The sequence below is a fragment of the Lissotriton vulgaris genome, chromosome 4_1 (assembly GCF_964263255.1).
Source record: "Lissotriton vulgaris chromosome 4_1, aLisVul1.2, whole genome shotgun sequence".
Taxonomy (NCBI): Eukaryota; Metazoa; Chordata; class Amphibia; order Caudata; family Salamandridae; genus Lissotriton; species Lissotriton vulgaris.
In genome coordinates this window covers 1,736,901,475-1,736,921,552 of record NC_141691.1, presented here as the reverse complement: position 1 = coordinate 1,736,921,552, position 20,078 = coordinate 1,736,901,475, and the positions used below count along the sequence as shown (strand labels likewise).

Genomic DNA, 20,078 nt, shown 5'->3' with positions numbered 1-20,078 from the left:
TCAGAGATACCCTTTAGTTTGTGGCAGATGTATTGCTAAAGCCATGTGCTAGATTGTTTTAGCTTGTGCTTATTTCAATCATGCCCAGGTATTTCTGTGCAGTTACACAAAGCACTACTACAAGCAACCACTCAGTGACTTCTACGAAATTGTATCCCTTAATGTCCAGTCGGATTCACTGAGGAGCAAAATGTAACAGTCAGATCCATCAATTGAAAGATGCTGAGGCAGCTAAGAATGTCTCAGGCTTCAAATACCTGTGTTTTTGTTCGCCATGATGATGGTACCCCAGTCAGGTCAACTGAGATGTGCGTTGCTGAATATGACGTCTGAGAATCACGTTGTCACCAAATACAGTCAGTTTGACACAGATGTGAGATACTGACGTGCCCTAGAAACACTTAGGGCTCAAAAACTCCAGCACGACTTACCATGAGGTGAGGGGGAAAGGCAGTCAAGAAGTATTCTAGCCTCAAATACTTCTGTCCGCGTCAACAAAAACAAGATTTTACTATCAGGTCCACACATAAATATGAAAATTACTCAAGCCTTGAATCTCTGTATAGTTGTCAAGGAGGAGGACTAAGATACCACAGACAGATCAGTCAATACGTAAGATGTTGAGGTGATAGCGCTTGAATCGGTCTTCACAAACTGCCATCAGGTGTGCCCTTGAGAATTACTGAGGTCTTGAAAGGCTCTTTTTTAATTAGAATACTACATACTAATAAGATGACTTAGATTTATGATAATGAGGTAGCTGTGATTTACTCAGGCCTCAAATACCGCTGCCAGATGAATACAGATGTGTCATGCTGATTGAGCTGAGTACTCTTCAAGCCTTAAAATCGTTGTTAAGTTCACCAAGACGTAAGACACCACAACCCTTTTTAAAAAATATAAGAGAATAACGTGGGTGAGAATTACTCAAGCTTTGATTATCGCTGCCAGGCTCAACGAGAAGATAGCGGTGAGAATTAGTCAGGTTTCAAGTACTACTGTTAGGTAGACCCTATATGTTAGATGCTTAGGCAACTGAGAATTACTCAAGGCTTTACAAACCCCTGTTCTGTTGAACCTAGAGAAGATACCCCAGCCATATCTATACAGATGAAAGATGCTGAGGAAGCAGAGAATTAGTAAGGCCTCTAATATTTATTTCTAGTAACTTAAGTTAAAATACATTATAAAACCAGACCACCAAGAAGTGGTAGAGGATGTAGCCTTACGGCAAGAGCAGACGTCTTCAAAGCTTGGGAACCGTGTTCGAGTATCGGCAATGACGCTCAATAGCCTGTCATTCTGGACAAATCACCTAATCTCTCAGTGACTAACAAAAACATGAATGTGTCCAACAGGAAGGAAACTGGCGCTCATGTAAAGCGCTCTGATACCCTATTTCTTGGGTCTAGTTTGTGCTGTATAAAAATCTAAAAAAAAAAAAAACATGATACTGACTTGACTGTGTATCTCTCAGGCCTTAACCTCTTCGATGCTGATGACGAGCTGAGCTCGTCATCAGCTACGGCGCTCGTATGCTGATGACGAGCTGAGCTCGTCATGTAAAGTGGGTTTTTAAAATCTTCAGCGCACCGCGGTAAATCGTACGGTGGTTAAGGTGTTAAATATCACTGTCAGGCCGTCATAGATGTGAGATACCGAAGCTACAGTGCTAATTGAATCTCAAAAACCACTGTTGGATGTATCAAGGTATGAAATACCACAATCAAGTCTACATAAATGTAGATACTCTCCTCTTGGCGAAGTGGCCAGCAGCAGCTGCCATAGGTCACCAGGCCTCATGATGTTACAGAAACTTCAAAAACAAGCCCTACCCCAAATCCTGTTTCTGCAAGAGTGTTCTTGATTCCAAGATTAGGATTTTCGATTTGGGCAGAAAGAAGGCAAAGGCGGGCGAGTTTCCACTATGACACCAATGCTGTCTGGTGAATGTGAACACCTGTCCTCTGAAGCACTGGAAGCTGCCCGTATTTGTTGCTAAAAGTTCCTGGTGAAGAGCTGTGGAAAGGATGATTCCAACATCAGAGGGCACCAGCATCCGTTCCATGTCATCCACATCAGCAAAATGTCATCCTGTGCTAGTGCTGATAGACTTCAGACTGGAATGCATGGAGCCTTTGGCAAACCCCAGAGCACTGTCACCTGTGTGAACATTGGGCAGGTGTTACCTTCTGTCTGCACCAAATCTTCCAACAAGTAACTTTTGATTGAATCTCTGTGTAGAGCCAGGTTCAAGTTCCCTGTGCGTCAGAATATTCACAACTCCAAAAAATGAAGTTTCATCAAATTCAACACCGTCACAGGAAATACTCCACTGGTCATCAGCCAGTTGCTGGCTCAATTTCACTCTCTGCCCCCTAGATCTAATGCAATTTACGGATCTGTTGCAATTCATTAAGCCACGTTCTCCTCTCGATCGTCTCTTCCTGGCCATATTGAGCATCTTGAGTTCCCATCTTTTGTCTCCCCTGATTAAACTACTCAACTCTTCCATCCAACTGGTCCAATTTCAGGCCTATCTCTCTGCTTCACATTCTCTCCAAAAGACTGGAGAAGTATGTAAACACCCAGCTCCCCTTGTTTGTGGAAACCCAGAATGCCCTTCACCATTCCTAGTCTCGATTCTGAGATGAGCATAGTACTGAGTCCACTCTATTAAGAGTTACAGAGCATCTCAGACTCAGTCGGCTGCTGGACATGGGCGGCACAGCGGCGCTCAGCCTACTAGACCTTAGTGCGGCTTTTGATACTGTCTCTAATGGATGTTTTATCGAAAGATTGATTCATCTTGGGTTCCAGTGCAATGAACAGATCTGGTTATCCTCCTTCCAGAAGGACTGCACGTTTCAGGTCTTTTCTACAAATGTTGCATCTCGCACATACCCACTCTCTTCCAGAGTCCCACAGGGGTCTGCCTTCAGCCCTATGTTTTTCAACATTTACGTCCTTCTCATGGACCTAGTGGAAAGTTGTGGCCTCACCCTCTTTTTATACGCAGACGACAGGCAGATTATTTTCCCTTCATTGTCTGTGCAGGAGGCCTCCTCAGAAGATCTTACCTCGGTCTTGTTTCCACTTGGATGCATTCTAACTCTCTAAAGCTGAATGGTGGTAAGACTGAGGTAATGGTATTAGGCAGGAATACCCAGCTTTGGGGCCCCTACACTGGCCTTTTTCTCTTGGGACTCTTCCTGTACCCACTCACAAGGTGAAGAACCTTTTTTTAAAATTTTTTATCCTCATTTGCCTCTAAAAACACCATTCCATTTGCACCCGTGAATGGAGGTACCAAGCCCCTCTGTGCATGTGTGCTGGAAGCAGGGTGGAGGGGAAGGAGGAGAACGCTGCTTCCAATCTTCACCACCCTGGTTTGCCTGAAGTGCAATCTTCCAACCTCCACCTCCTTGCTATCACTCCACTGTCTTCCCCCTTGAGCTGAAGCACAGAATTGGGAAGCAAATAGGGAGGGAAACCAGGTTAGCCAGACGGGGCAGAGAGGGCATAATCATTGGATATCAAGATTCATTTACTGCTCACACCACTCCAATACGGAAGACCAAAAATTGTGCTTCTTAAAAGCCTTCATATCCAAACTGGTCACATATTTAATAGAGGACAACCAATCAAAACCTGGGAGGAGATGTGGATATCCACTGCTTACAAATTTCTCTACGTGCCAACAGCATGGAATAAAAACACAACTTAGCCTCATTCTCTGTGGCTCCTTCGAAGGAGTCTACACAGCCAAAAATGACTGACAAAACGCTTACCTTAATATCATTGTCCAAGATCGTGGATAGAGCCCTACTCACGTCTTTCCAGAATGACTGGATCTTAGGGCATTCCACAAACATATGCACGTCATCTTCCTTCAGACTGCAGCACTTAGGGCACGCCACGTCACCTCTTCTTCCGAACCTTGAGAGCCTCTGAGGCGTCCAATAGGCTCTGTGGGTAGAGAAGAGGTGATTTCTTCCTAAGTGCGCAGGTTTGACTATTTTAAATAACATAGACATTGATACTTGCCACTTATTTTCCTCGAAGACTCCGGCAAGCATCTTCCCCATAATTCTGTTGGCAATGTAAAACTCCATCCTCCGTCTCAACCATCTGTCAGTAGATTATCGCAAGTTCTTTTTTGATAGTTGACTCGTCCCTAAGCCTATCTTCCAGTTCATTTGGATTTCCTATCACTGAGCTTGGATCTTGGAACCAACTTTGTATTTGGATATACTTGAATCTGGATACTTGCTGATTCAACAGCTGATTACATGTTTCCCAGCTTATTATTTGAGCATCAAGTATGATATGGTTCCATCTAGTTAGACCTGCCTCTCTCAGTGGTCTAGCTAGAGCATCTTTTGTCCAACCCGGTGATGCAGGTGAGTCTCAGATAGGCGCCATAGAGCTATAATATGGTATCTTTAGAGCTTTTCTGACCCTATACCAGGTCTCTACTAGGCCTCTCAAAATCTTCAGCCTAACTTTCTTAAAGTATTTGGGGTAAGCATATTTGAACATAAAACCATGGCTGCCTCCAGGCTGCTGTCTTGACATAACACCCAGCAATCTCCCAATTTCCGATGATATGGGTGTGTTTAGCAACATTTTCCCGTTTTTTAATAAAAATGCCCATGAATAAAATAGCAAGTCTGGCAATGCTAGGCCCCCTTTCTCCACCCTCCTTCTCAATTTCTTCCGAGCTATTCTTGGACCTCTGCTCGACCAATTAAAACTACTTATTTGGCCTTGCAACTTTTTGAGTGCTTCACTTTCAAAAGGGAGCGGGATGGTATCAAACAAAAAGGTTAATTTGGGAGAGTCATCAAAGTAAGCTGAAGATGTGCCCAGATTTTTAGGAACCCACTGATCTCTTTTTTTGCCTTTTCACAATTAATTTTTGTTAGTTTAGAAATATCTTGTGGAATCATGTCTCCCAAATATCTAATTGCCTCCTTTTTAACAATTTCCCCTGCTTCTAGATTCCAGGACATAATTTCGGTCTTGCTCCTATTTATGTCGTATCCCAATACTTTCCCTAAATCTGTTGGTAATACAGTAATACGCCCTAAAGTATTTTGAAGGTTGGTTGTATAAATAAGAATATCGTTTACATAAAGACCCAATTTTTTGCTCCAGCCCTCAATTTGAAAAGGTATAATCTCTGAGTCTTCCCTGATTTTCCTAGCCAGAAGCTCAATTTATAAATTGAATAAGAGTGGTGATAAGGCACACCCCTGCCTCGTGCCTCTACTGATAAAAACAGGGTCTGTCAGGGAACCAATAATCAGTAATCTAGCCAATGGCTTCCAACACTCTGCAAAAATTTCGGCCAACATTTGCAGATTTTTCCAGTGACTGTAAAAAGACCCAGTTAACTCGGTCAAAAGCTTTAGTGGCTTTTAAATCTATTACCGCAAGTGGAAGCTCATAGGTAGAAGCCAGCTCTATCAAGCCTATCAATGAATAAATTAACTTCTTTAGGTACCTTCCACAAATAAAACCTTTTTGATCTGTATGGATCAACTCTGCCATGGGTTCGTTCAGCCTGTCTGCCAATATCTCTGTGAAGGTATTGTAATCGCAATTTAATAAAGATATTGGCCGAAACGAATCACAATTTTTGGACATTTACCAGGCTTCAAAATTAGGGATATATTGCATCATTCCATGAGGCTGGCATTTCAGCCCCTTTAATAAAAAGGTCATTAAAAAGGTCTGAAAAGATGGGTATTAATCTATTTGCCAAAGCTTTATAAACCTCAAGGTGCAAGCCATCGGACGTGGGGCTTTACCCTTCTTTCCTTGTTTTAATGCAAGTACCCATTCACAAGGTGAAGAACCTTGCTTTTTGTTAGATTCAAATCTATCCATGAGGCCCTTCCCATACCCTGCACTCAAGCAATCGTTCTCATTTCACAGTTGCCATAGTTACACGAGTCCGGATGGGCGACTACTCTTTCTCTTTACTCGTCTCCAGATTGTGGAACCCCCTCCCGGAATCTCTGCATTGCTGCTCCTCCATCCTGGCCTTCTGCAGGGAGCTAAAAACCTGGTTATTTCATTCTTATCGCTATGCCGTTGGGCCTAAAACCTGGCTAATTCTAGCATCACTCCTTAGGTGTTTAGTCGTCCAAATAAGCGCAGGGAAACCATATGTTTAGCTATGCACTAGACAAGAATACAATAATAATAATAATAATGAGTTCAAGAGCATGTGTGATTGGAACCACCTTGTCCTGGATGGCTATTGTGTGAAGTACATCCCCACTAAGGGCCCCTTGAACTAACAGATTGCATGCCCTTCATTCTGCCTAACGTTGGAGAGGATGCATCTATCTGCACTGCAATTTGAAAACCTTCCTACACATCGTGGATCTATAGACATAAATGTAAGATGGTCAGGTTGCATAAAATAACTCAGGCTTTGTATACTGGCACATTTACCAGGGACTAGATAACACTGTCAGGTCTACCCAGTAGTGAAGTGATGAGGCAGTTGAAAAGTTTGTCAGACATCAAATATTTATTTCATTTTCATCAAAGATATAATAACCTATTAATATTACTGTTAGACCTTACATCTTTTGGAGTGATTTCCCCTGTCTTTTTGTATCTGACCTCCTGCTTTTTGACTGTGTGCTCCATTTTGTTGTCGCTGCTTTTAGGACTCTGGGCACTTCACCACTACTGATCAGTGCTAAAGTGCAAATGCTCTCTGTCTAAAGTGTATTGGTGATTGGTTTATCCATGATTGGCATATCTGATTCCACAGTACAGTGCACCATGTGTGCCCAGGGCCTGCAAATCAAATCCTACTATTGGGCCTGCAGCACTGGTTGTGCCACCCACATCAGTAACCCTGAAAACATGTCTCAGACCTGCCACTCCAGAGTCTGTGAGTGCAGTTTTAAACTGCCATTTTGACCTGGGAAGTGCACCCACTTGCCAGACCCTAACATTAATTTGTACTACATGTAAGTCAACCCTAAGGTAGGCTCAAGGCCTACCTTAGAGTTGGGCAGGGTGCAGTGTATTTAAAAGGTAGGACATGTACTGGTGTGTTTTACATGTCCTAATATTGAAATACTGCTAATTTCATTTTTCACTATTGTAAGGACTATCTCCCCATAGGGTAACATGGGATTGCCTTGAAGTATCTTTTAAGTGTAATTTCCCATTGGGAGCAGGTAGAGATCTGGAGTTTGGTGTCTCTAAACTCACACTTTAAAAATACATACTTTGGTGAAGTTGGTGTTTAAGTTGCATGTTTGAAAATACCACTTACGGTATATAAAGTAATTCAACATGGGAGTTAGGCACAAAAAGGACAAGGACCAGGTAGGGCTATACAATTGTGAGCGAAAAGGGAGTGACCTGGACCGTAACAATTTATGTACATTATTAAATTAACACCTGAAGTTACTAGAATCCATTCGATGGCCGTGATGTAAAGCGTTTCCGGACACAAACAAAAATATCTGTGCAATATTCAACTGCGTGCCTCGCAACGCACTCATTTAAAATAAAAGCAGAAGCTGAGGAAAGCAATCCGATAATTGTATAATAACCGGCTGCGCACAGAGAAACGGTCAAGAAATAGGACTGAATTTGCACCCCAAAAGAATGTATTTCCAACTCCTTGCATCGAAGCCAAAGTCTGATAGAAAGAATACCTTCTACCAGACACTACCACTGTCTATAAAATTCAGAAGCCCTGATTAGAGCCCCTGTACTTATTGCCCGGGACTCGAAACGTGTTGGCAAAATATAAAACATTGAGGGATTGTGAACTTAATTTCACTCTAGACGGAGGGTTATTCCATTTACCCCTGTGATAGAAATTTAAGTGCTCCTCTTGTTTGTTTCAGACACCTCATTTTTACTTCTTTAAGAGTGTCTTGGCCCATAAAATGTATTATACCCTTTAAATTGGGGCTAGAAATTGATGTTGCCTTTTTGTTGATGTCCATAAATGTATAGCGATGTTGCAGTGTTGAATGTTTTTTGTAAATGTATAGTAAATAATGTAATGACCTAATGTACTGATGTATGAAAACCTGATATGACTACATCGTGTTCTTTTTCACATAATGAATAACTTTTGAAAATCAGATAAAAATAGTTTGAATAATAAGGTAAAATAAAAATACCTGACCGGAATGTGTTTGGTCTTCACGTTAATTTAATAACGTACATAAATTGTTCAGGGCCAGGTCCCTTCCTTTTTGCTCACACTTATATAAAGTAGGCATTTTCTTGCTTAGCCATTCTTTGCCTATGCCTGTTGGTAGAATGCACATCTGGGTTGGCTGACAGTTGGGCTCTTCTGCATTAACTCTAAACAGTCACACAAAGGGAGCTGAGGTATGCCTTGCAAATCCTGATGGCTCATCACTAGGCTGATGGGCCTTCCTGAGCTAGAGTGGTGGGAGGAGTTGACACTTACCCCTGATTAGGGCTTTCCCTGTAAAGAAGTGTCAGGGCCATCCAAGACTTCACCTACCAGTGCCTGGGCTATCGGTCTGAGAGTCCTGACTTACTGAGTGATGACAGGTCCATTTCCTGGGCCCTTGAAAGTGCAACATGGTGATCTAGAGAGAAAATCCACACATTGACTCTCAGCGCCTGTTTTCTCGATGCATCACTGTACAAGAATGACGCATCACTGTTGCCTGCACCGAAGAGTGGTTCTCGCTGGAAGCATCGACCATGGCTCACCATCGCAGCTCATCAGTAAAATTGCTGCAGCGTGAGTTGTGAACACCATGCAACTGACATCTGTGGCACCCTCTCCAACTCCGACGCTGCACCTGCTTGCGTCTGGAGAATCATTGCAGCTCCTGTCATGTGGCTGTAAAATCAACACAGCACCTGCATCGATGCAGCGCATTTAATTTTTGACCAATCGCCCCTTAACGCCGACACTTCATCGACACCAGACTGCAGTAAGGAAATAGGCTTCCCTTTCAGTAAGGAACCAACGTATCACCTCCCCTGACAGTAAGGAACCGATGATTCACCTTCCCTGTCTTGCAATAAGAAACAGACTCATCACCTCCTCTGTGTAGTAAATAACGGATTCATCGATTTGCTTTTCCGGCTCCTCACCTCCCCTGCACATGGCATTGTCTTAGATTTTTGTTGCATTTAAGGATCTTTGTTCTAAAATTAACACATCCATTGATTTCTATGGACTAGACTAGCTTAATCTTTTAAAAGAGATATCTTGACTTGAGTATGTTGGATGTTTGTCATTTTGGTCTTGTTATATTTAGATTAATATTGGTTATTTTTCTAAATTGGTGTGAAGTCCTTTTGTAGTGTTTTCACTGTGTTACTGTGTGTACAAATACTTTACTAATTGCCTCTGAAATAAGCTTGGCTACTTATGCCAAGCCACCGCGGGGGCAGGGGTCATCTTAGATGTGTGCCTCCTTTACCCTGACAGAGGAAGGGTTCCTACTTGGACAGGGTGCAAACCACTTCCATCTAGAGACACCATTTCTAACAACCACCAAGAAGGAGGATGCAGAAGCAGCTGTGAATCTCTCATGTCATAACTACAACTGTCAGGTCGTTGCATATGTGTGACTTTGAAGTAGCTGAACATTATTCATGTCTAAAATAACCCTGTTAGGATCACCGAGGCATAAGATACTATCTCCAGGGCTACCCAAGTGTAAGATTTTTAGTTGGCTTAGAATTACTTGGGCTTTAGTTACCTCTACCATGTTCAACAATGATAAGACAGCACTGCCAATTCAACCCATATTTGAGACACAGAATCGACTGAGAATTAATTAGGCCTCAAACACCCATGTTAAGTAAGATTTCACAGCCAAAGGTAAAATGCCAAGATGGCTGAGAATCGCCCAGGGCTCCAATCACGGTGTCAGGACGTATGAGTAGTAATAAACTACAGTCAGGTCCACCTAGGGTTAGCATGTTGAAGTAGCGGAGAATTACTCAAGTACTCCTTCTTATGGTCTACAAAGAGAACTTAATCCCAGTGGGTCACCCAGATAAGAGATGCAAAGGTGACTGGGATTAACTCAGACACTGAATATCTCTGTCTTATTCACAGACTTTGCGATATAGTAGTCAGGTCCATCATGATGCCCAGGCAGCTGTCAATCACTAACATCTCAAATACCACTGTCACTAATATGTGAGATGCTGAGGCGATTAAGTGTTATTTTGGTCTCAAATACCCGAAGCTTGACACTGCAGGCCGGTCTGCCCAAATGTAGGAAGCAAAGTAGCCTGATAATTATTCATTCCTCAAATGCAATGCCCCTCTCAGTTCCATCCAAATCTGAGATGCTGAGGTCATCGAGAAAGACTGGGCCCACACATTTCACCACAGATACGGAAAAGGACAAGATAAGATATGCTACTGAGAATTATTCAGACGTCAAATAGCCCTCTTAGGTCAAACCACAAGAGGCAAGATGAACTGAGACATGAGAACCCGTCACCTGTCAAATATTCCTTTGAGGTCCTTTAGGACGAGGCAGCTGAGAATTATTTAAGCCTCAGATCCTTATATCTTTTTACTGACACTGTGTGTTTTGCTATTGCTAATTTGGAATTGCATTTAGTGACAGTATTTCAATCAGGAACCCTTCCTGCACGCTGTGTTTATTTTCCCTTCTCCTGCCTTGTTATTCTTGTGGGCAATGCTTCCTTTTCAGGTCTTGGAGTGTTAAATATTTGCTGCAGCGAGGAGCCATGAAATGAGATCTGAAGGAAATGGTTCTCTGGCATGCTGTGCTGTGTATACATACTGACTAAATAAAATGTACGAAGCACTCACCAAACACATTTGAAAAACTGTCTCTCAGTGGGATAAGCCTTAGATTGGTGATTTTAATGGGTTGCACATAACTACAAAACGTAGCTATGATCCGGTATGAGAACATGCAATGAATTCACTCATTAGTTTGTAAACAAGCTGGTCTTGTACTCTTATAAATGGAAAGCTTCGAATGAGCAGACTTACACCAGAAACTGGTTACAGTGTGCAGTATGAAAAATGGCACCGTGTTAATATTTTAAATATTCTTAGACCTCTCGGAGAACCGGGTCTGTAAGCGAAGCTTGCGTCAGGGGCCTAGCTAGACCTTTTGCTGCCCATGGCAATCTCTGCGTTTGCCTCCCCGCGATGGCCGCTTGTAGGAACGTAGAGCGGGAAAAGCCGCCGCAGCGATGCGGTTACAATTTTGGTTAGTAATTGTGGACAGTAATTATGAGGTGCCATTTATAAATAAGTAATGAATTGAAGGAGTCAAATTAAACTAGCATGCCCTTCTAGATAACCTAAGATAGTTCAGGAATGGCAAATAGATGCTAGGCACCCGAGTGTGGGTTTTATGAGCATTGAAGGGACTTCTTAAATATTGAGCCAACATCTTGCACCTATACATGCCTCACAAGGCTTAATCCCAATCTTGTTAGTGGATCCATCTCATCCTTTGTTTCTGACTACCCAGATTTTATCATGTGGACATAGGTTAATCTCATACCAAACTTGCTCCCCCTTAAAGGATCTGAGCCGATTTCCACATCTTCGTTTCCCATACCATGTCATGTTCTTGCAATACAGTAGAAACAGAAAATATTGTTTGCCTCAGTCATTGGGCTCTGAACTACTTGGTACTGGAGCAAGCACAGTAGCCTTTGTTGCACTGATGTATGAGGACATGTTCCTGCTAGATACAGTTTAGTTGTGATACCAGGAGCCATATTACGTAAAGTGCCCTGGGGTTGCAAGAGATGTGTGCCCCCATTTTCTAAACTTTAGAGGCACGGTGGTATTATAGAAGGTGCCTCAGATCCTTGTGTAGGCCATTCTGTAATGCACATCACCCATATTCACATATGGCAGCGGTGCAATTCTAAGGGAGCATTCCCTCATTAGCATGGGGGTCTCACCCTATGCTATTTAGACAAACTCAAGCTTTGCGCACACTCTGTATCATTGGCATGAGGGGAGAAGCAGAGAAATCATCAGGTGGTGCTGTCATTGTGCCCCCGAGGGCAACCACTTCAAAGGGCATCCCCTTTGACCCCTCGAGACATCCCCATGAAGACGAAATGCGTCACTCACTGCACCCACCTGCAGGGGGATCTCTGTGCCCCTTTGAAAAGTAATCAGGATGCCGCCTGTACTAGAAAGGACATATAGGCTTCTTCAAAGAGCTGGTCTACCATTCACCGATGTGCTGCCCGCAGGGCAGTGCATTACGTGTAACAATATGTACGGTCCATGTTTGCACCCAGCACACCTAGTTAAATGTGTGCGGTGGCTCAAATGGGTCAATGCACCCTGCATATAATACGGATCCAGGTACTCTGTGCTAGACAATGGCCTTGCTTAGAGTTTCTCAAATGAATGTTTCAGGAGGCAGAAGAAAAATCACCCCAAATGTTTCTGGGGCAATGTTTATTTTTTTCCCTAGCTGAAGGCAAGCCAGCTTGATGACATTGTAGCAAATGTGACAAAAAGGAGTGCTTAAGACTTTGAACTGTCCCTTTCCTTCACTGTCAATGGCACACCATAGGTTTGGTCTGCTATCCTTAACCCCTTCGATGCGGATGACAAAGCCAGCTCTTCATGGGCGTTACCTGCGCTGCGCGCATGACGAGCTGGCTTTGTCACGAAAGCCGCGATTTTCAAATTTCAGCGTGCAGCGGGAAAACCAGCTAGCGCGCATGCGGTTAAAGAAAGCATGCAAGAATGCTGCTTGATTCGTCACTCCTTTATTCCATAAGGAGGTTTGGGCAATTCATTTCCTAGCATCAAAGACTGACCACAATCTAGTCACCACTTCATCATCTGTAGACAAGAGTGTGTGGAACAAAGGCGCCAGGGCTCTTGCGGTGTTATGGTGCTCTACCTCGTTTTATGAAGTGCTACATTTAAGTAATTGCTTCAAGGAGCTAGCTGACCCAATGTGCTGAGTGAAGATATTATGCTCTCTTATTGGAAAACAGCTATGATCTTAGCCATTCGCAGCATAGCAAAAGAGACTTACATCTTGCAAGACCAGACTGTACTGCATAGCCTGTTAGAGAAAGGGTGTAGGGTATAAGTTGGTGAAAGTTCTAACCCAATGACCAGAAAAGCTTATGGAAACAAAAATTATTATTTACCCGTTGTGTTCCCCAGTATCCTGGAGTTGAGTAGCTTTTTGAAGGTCTTGCAGTAATGAAATATGATACTGCAAGAGGTCGAGATACATTAACAAAAAGGTGTAAAGTGCAAAAAAATTAGGAGGAAATAATGTCTTCCTAATTCGGGGTCCAGTTGAGGGTAGATGCAGGTACACAGCGGGTGCCGAGCGTCGAGGGCGGTGTGCCAATTACGTTCCCACCCCCCTCCTGTGACCCATGGTGTGAATCTTTAACACCAAAAAAGTGCAGAAACCGTAAGTCCGGAATCCTCCTAAACCAGGAGTAATTAGGAAGACATTATTTCCTCCTAATTTTTTTGCACTTTACACCTTTTTGTTAATTTTCACTTTCACGTCCCTAGGTAAGGGTGGGCCTTAGAGAGTCCATACCACCAGGGTTTAGTACACGCTGAGTCCTGATGAATGCCAGGTAAATTCATACCGTTTCGTGGCTGAAACATGTCGACTGATAACTAGGAAACTACCACTTAATTAACCGTGGACGAATTTCCAACACATCATTTTTAATCAATAAGTCCTTAGTGATCATTAGAATAAAGCTAATTTTGATACACTACTGACTAATTTTAACTATTCACCACTCACTAGTTTTCTTTGCACAACACTGCCTGAACTCACTAACCCGCTCCGCAGTAGATCTGGCGTTGTAGCACACAAAAGAGACACTCGGTCTCTTTTGTGGGGCCCGATGATGAAGCATGTCATCACTAGGTGGCGAGTGAGGGCTTTCTTTAACGCTTTAAGTGAAGCCGTTTACCTGCTCCTGACGGTGGTTAAATACTACCATTTGACACTCTTTTCTTGTTTAGTGGCTTTGAATAATTGTGTCATGCACAAAAAAATGTGATTTGATAAATAAAATTTGAATTAATTCAGACGGTAAAAGAGGATCTGAGAAAATGTTGTTTGATTTCAATGGGGTTTCTTGCAAATAATTCCCTGTGAATATTCATCAATATTGGCATTTCTGTCGTTCTTTGTTGTAACTTTCATTTGGGAGCAAGTAGGAATGTTAAGATTGGTGTCTAAAGAATTGTAATTTAAAACCCTATTTAATGACAAAGTCTGAATTTAAGTCACAATTCAGAAAATGTCACTTTGAGAAAGTTGGCATTTTCCTGTCCTAACCATTTGGTGCCTGTATTCTGGGTCACATGAACCGGTATAACTGGCAGTGGAAGGGGAATAGGTGTTCGCAGGATTTGCCACCTCTGACTTGATGAGGGGGAGGAGCTGTCACCTACCATGCATGCACATCCTAAGGCTCTGCCTAGGCACACTCACAAAGGGTTTGACACTTGTCTTATGTTACCCCAGACAAGCTGGAGCCAGGGCAGGGAGGCAGGAAATTACAAGCACTTCTATGGGTGGAAACCTCCAGAACCTTCTCTAACTTCAAAGAGGGCATAAGGTAAAAAAATGATGAACCTTCACACCCAACTCTTCAGTACACATCTTGACCTGTGAAAGACTCAGAAGGACATCTGTGCTGTGCTGCTGTGCAAGAAGGGCTGCCCTGATGCCTGAAATGACTGGACCTGCATCTTGAAACCAAGACCACCAGAGTGATTCTAAGGGTTAGTTGGCTGGCCATAATCATAGCCGTAGGGACAGAAAAGGTTCTACCCACCTTGAACCCAGCACCTTGACTCTGTCTCTTGTGAGGCCTAACCCCCCAAGTGGTGCCACCCTAGCCCTGAACGAATGGAAGTGAGACTGAAGGTCCTCTGCCAGTATGGCTTTGGTCTTGTGGGCAGATTGGCGCATTGCCTCTTCTCACAGCTATACTTCAGAACCACTGCGATGCAATGCATCCCCAATGCTGGACATCGCAGCCCGCAGTCTCCTTGGAACAGCCACTGCGCCAAGCATCCTTGATGAAGGCCTTTGCATGGCAAGCCACTCGTCAACAGCATCCTCGATGACTACGCAGGACTCTGCATCTTCTCCTGAATCGTAGGTACACAACTAATCTTCGATGCAGAACTTAGCATCGCAAGCCCCTCATCAACGGAATTCTAGATGACGACGCAGGGCTCCACATCGTCACCCTGTAGCTCCTCAAAACAGCCGCGTAGCTAGGGGGGGGCGGGGGGGGCGGTCTGCCCCAGGCGGCACACGTTAGTGGGCGGCAGCTGCCCGGCCCCGACACTTGTGGCCCGTGGCGGCGGCCGTTATAATTTATTTGGGAACACTGACTCTACTGTCAGTCAGTCAGTCAGTGTCTCCAAATAAATTATAAAGGCCGCCGGAACGGGAGGACGGTTCTGTCACCCGTCCCTAACATTGTCACAACACGTGACAATAACGTCCACATTATGAACGACGGACCAGTGCCCCTGGCAGGATACAGACCCCCCCCAATACTTTAAGTCCTCGGGTGTTACCGGAACCGCGGCTGCTGGGTTTGGGGCTGCGGGTCAGACATGCGGATTTTCACCAGTTATTTCCAGGCCCGCATAGTTAATGTCCATTTACAGGACTCTGGCTCGTAAACTTCTGACGCCCGATGATCCGGTCAACTCCTAATAAGCACATAAAAAAAGAAAATAGAAAAACCACACGTCTGACTACTTGTAGGAAGGACAACATCCGCAACAAACGTGCATTTTTACACATTTTCAGATCGTATCACCAGCAAGGCCAGCGCACGCACCTGCTTGTACAGGCTGCCTGCAGTGACGTGGTGCGGTGCTCAACATACAACGTTTGTGGGTCCCGTGATGTCCCAGGGCCGTCAATCTTGTAGAGCGCGGAAAGCGCTACCAATGACGGCCCTGGGTTTAATGTTTGGCCAGCCCTCGCCCTGAAAAAAACTTCAACAGTGACGCATCACGCAGCAAGCCACTTTGAAGGTGCCACTTTCAAGCTGAACTCGCTGCGCCTGTCACTCGCTCCAGAAAGACTGCAGTTCAAAGGCATACAGAGAAATGCTGGTAGGTAGGAGTCCTGGGAATGGGTTGAAAATAGTCATATATGCAACCATTTGTTGCTGGAAAAACGGTGAAAAACCCTTTGTTAGGCGTGAGTGCCTAGACAGGATGCTATTGCAATGTAGGCGTGTTATATTATATCAGGGCTTTAAACGTCCGGCCTGTGACATTACTTGTGTATCTCTGGAGGTACATACACTATGACTTGTTTTCACTCGAGTCACATTTTACAGCACACCTGTGTGCATAGGTTTTTTGTATAAATATATACATAGGTGCCAAGGTTTCAGATTGCTACATGTGACATTTTTATAATTTCAGTGTAATTATGAGCGACATTTCCACAACAATGAGTGACGCTTTCTCTTCAGCAAAATCATGCAATGAAGACGAGGGAAACACAAATATCAGAAATTGGCTATGCAACCCGTAAAACTAGTTACCATTAGGAATATAATTGTTTTCTGTTTTCACTGATAGTTCTTTCAGGTTTATTTCGTTCTACAGAAAAGGTTTATTCAGAGAGTCTGTGTAAGGCTACACAGCAACCTAGAGCTTGAGCCCATGAAGGAAATAAGAGCAGTTACTTATAGTGCCTGGTCCTGGAGTCTGGACCCCTATGGGTGTGACTGGACAGCAACAGCTTCTGTTGTTGGGAAATAACGGCGCTGATGTGGATGCCCTGCAATCTGTGCGCAGCAACGAGCGCACCGTCATTTAGTGGGTAGGTGATGCTGCCGTGCGTGGTCCTGTGACACTTTCCTGTGCTTCTGAGAGATACTTCCAAGATTCATGCACAACTCTCTGTGCCAGGCTTTATTAGCGCTGGCGCATGCACGAAAGGAAGTGGGGGCTGCAATCAGCTGTGCAGATGATCACTCTTCACATTCAAAATGAGTTTTGAGCTAGAAGTTAATAAAAGTGAAATATCAATAGTTCATGAAAGTGGGCATAAAAGGCTGATAGTGCAAAACTGTAGGAAACCACACAAAGTCAGATTAGTGTGATGCAAAACAGCACGTCATATCTTAGTTTGAGAGCACAGAAGCAAACGAAAACAAATGCAAACAATGGACAGTCAGGGGGTAGTTGCGACTAATTTTCCTGCTCGTAATTTGAGAATATATATTCCATGAGCGGCGTAGTGTTTTCCTACACCAAACAAAAGTATGTCTAAGCGCTAACAAACCGAGGGCGGAAAGTGAGTTCAGTTGTGTTTACTTACTGTCATCCAGCAGACTCAGAATTTTGCCTGACAGCCAGACCGCGTCCTCATCTGCAGCATTAAGCAGCATCTAGAGTCGCATGTTAAGTGCGCCACTCTAGCTGACCCAGGCGGTGCAAGGAAATCTATACATGCTGCCTCAAGCGCCAATCAGACAACATCACAGTCATATAACGGGTGGCTCCTTGCCAGAAAACACCAGGCAAGTCGCCACCCCCGGATTCACTTAACGTAGTCACTGCCGGGTCCTCGTTGCATTTGTTAACATTACAAAGCGGATCTGAATGAGATGAGGCGGTATTGGCCCACAGCAGCAAAAAGTAAACACCTCTGTGTTGACTGGTGTCATGGTACATTTGTAATTGAAAAAAGGTGCATGCCTGCATGGAGTGCCCTTCATGCAGGCAGGCAAAATGGAGGGCACTCAAGCCGTATGGCGTACTCAAGCCGTGTGGTGTTTCCTGCTTGAATGTAGCTCTTTGTCCAGCGCTCCTCGCATAGGTAGTCGGGGATTCAAAATTTGAGTCAAGACTTTACCGCACACAAACACAGGACTACGAATGCAAGGGGCGGCAATCTGAGGGATAGCCCCGGGCGCCACAAGCTCTAGCTACGCCCCTGCCTCAAAACCACTGCTGCATGATGCATCTTCGAATGGGATCTTGAAACGCTCCACAAACCAGGATTCATGAGCACAACTTGGTCCTTGTATTCGGCTATGGTCAGCCAGAACTTGTGGTTTTGTTCGGGTCTGGCATGAGCACATAACTACAATTGTCGCTTTCTTCATCTAACACTTTTTTAAATTAAATCTTTCATATTGCATATCTCCAGTGCTACTTATTTATCTAAATTGGTGTTCGATTGCTCTTAGGTTGTGTTTACACACACTTTATTACCGTTTGAAGTACTACATAAATACTTTACACACTACCCCTAAGTTAAGCCTGATTGCTTTTTGCCAAGCTACCAGAGTACAGGTTAATTTGGGGTTTGCTTGTGACTTCACCCTGACAAGGATTGTGTTGGCTGCTGGAGTAGGGTTTCACCTTCCTCAGCCAGTAACCCAATTCCTTACAGTTCTCCCGTGAGGGCATGAGAGAATGCAATGTATTTTGTGCCAAACCTTGACATATGCCCCCAATAGGCCATACGATTTGAACAGGTAGCCCTATCCTGTTATGTGGTGCTAATCTGATATTTTTTGCCTGGAAATCCTAGGTCCTAGGAATTAGCTATCTGATAGACAGATCAATAAAACACTGTGCCCTAGGTTCGCTCCATTTTTTAATATGTTTGTAGGAAGTTTGTAGGTTTGGTCTTCGATCAGATTTTTCAGTTCGATACGTTACTGAACTCAGAACATTTTGCATGGTCCATTAGGGTGAGGAATTTGTTTTCTGAATTTGAAAGGAATAATTTCATCTCACCTACTTATGGTTTCCTGACTCACATGCTCTGGTTATATTGTTTCTCTTGATCTCTTTGGGCTTTTTCTTGATTCTCCATTGCTAATGTTAGAATTCCTTGTAGATTTCGTATTTTAATCAGAGCACATACAGAAATAATGAATGAAGAGACTTCACATTCTTACAAGAATGCCTAATGTACTTCATGGATGTTGGCCAAAAAAAAGCATTTCAAGTGGGCTGATTTCAGTGGTGGAATTATGTACAATTACGAAGAGCAAATACAAAACAGTGTATAAACCTTATCCCTCTTCTTGTTGTCGGGGTCTGTAATTTTCTCCAACATATATTTTACTACCTGATTGATTCTCACTACTAGCATGTCTGAGGAGGATGAACTACTTTTGGAATACGTTTGCGTTTCAAAGCTGACACAATTCTTGTATTAAATGTGGCCTGCAATTTGCAACTTGAACCATTAGGAGTTTGATGAAGATTAGGATAAGGGAAAAAAAGAACAAGAATGAGAGCATTCAGTAGATGTGCAGCAGTACTGCTTCACAAAGGAAAGGCTTTAGGGAACCATGTGACATAATCAGCTATAACCAAAATAGATTTTTCGCCTGCTTCTTAAACGATCTATAGGTCCAATGGTGTCCAGACCTTAGTGCTGATATGGAATTATGAAAGAAGGTAAGGACTATAGTTGTTCTTTTCGCACGTCTGCCTGAAGGCTATCATTACGCATCATATCTTTTATTAACCACGCTGCAGGTTTTCAAAGAACTTCTAAACATTAGAACTTGAAATGAGCTCACAATGGTACTCTGCAATACCTTCAGGTCCAACTCTTCCTCTTGTTTGCAGCACTGATGAAATAAGGATGCTTTGTAATTTGCAGGTTTATAATTAATATAGCGGAAGATTAAGAATTTCTTTGCTACGTTAAGATTGATTATTTTTAGGTTATGTCTCCAATTTATAGACATGCTTTATTATGTATGCATTTTTTATTTAACCCCTTAGCTGCGGTGGCTATTCCGCCGTAGTGCTAAGGGGGTGGGGGGGCCGCGCGGCGCTCCCGTACTCGTGACGGAACCGCTCCGTCACGAGACTCGGGTGGGCTTTGCTTGTGACGGCACGGTTCCGTCACGGCCCGCCCGCTCAATAGAACGCTCAGCGCAGGCGCGGAATTCGGCCACGCAGGCGTGGCGAGCGGGCCGTAACGGAACCGTTCCGTTACCAGCACAGCCCACCCGAGGCTCGTGATGGAACGGTTCCGTCACGAGCA

General features: G+C 43.7%; 1 protein-coding gene and 1 pseudogene across 1 annotated transcript in view; both read left to right on the top strand.

Annotated features, from left to right (window-relative positions):
* CPQ (carboxypeptidase Q) overlaps positions 1-20,078 on the top strand; it is a 2,019,872-nt gene that overhangs the window by 1,128,992 nt on the left and 870,802 nt on the right. The gene's annotated exons all lie outside the window — the stretch shown is intronic.
* Positions 1,713-6,311, top strand: LOC147724478 (large ribosomal subunit protein uL16-like; annotated as a pseudogene).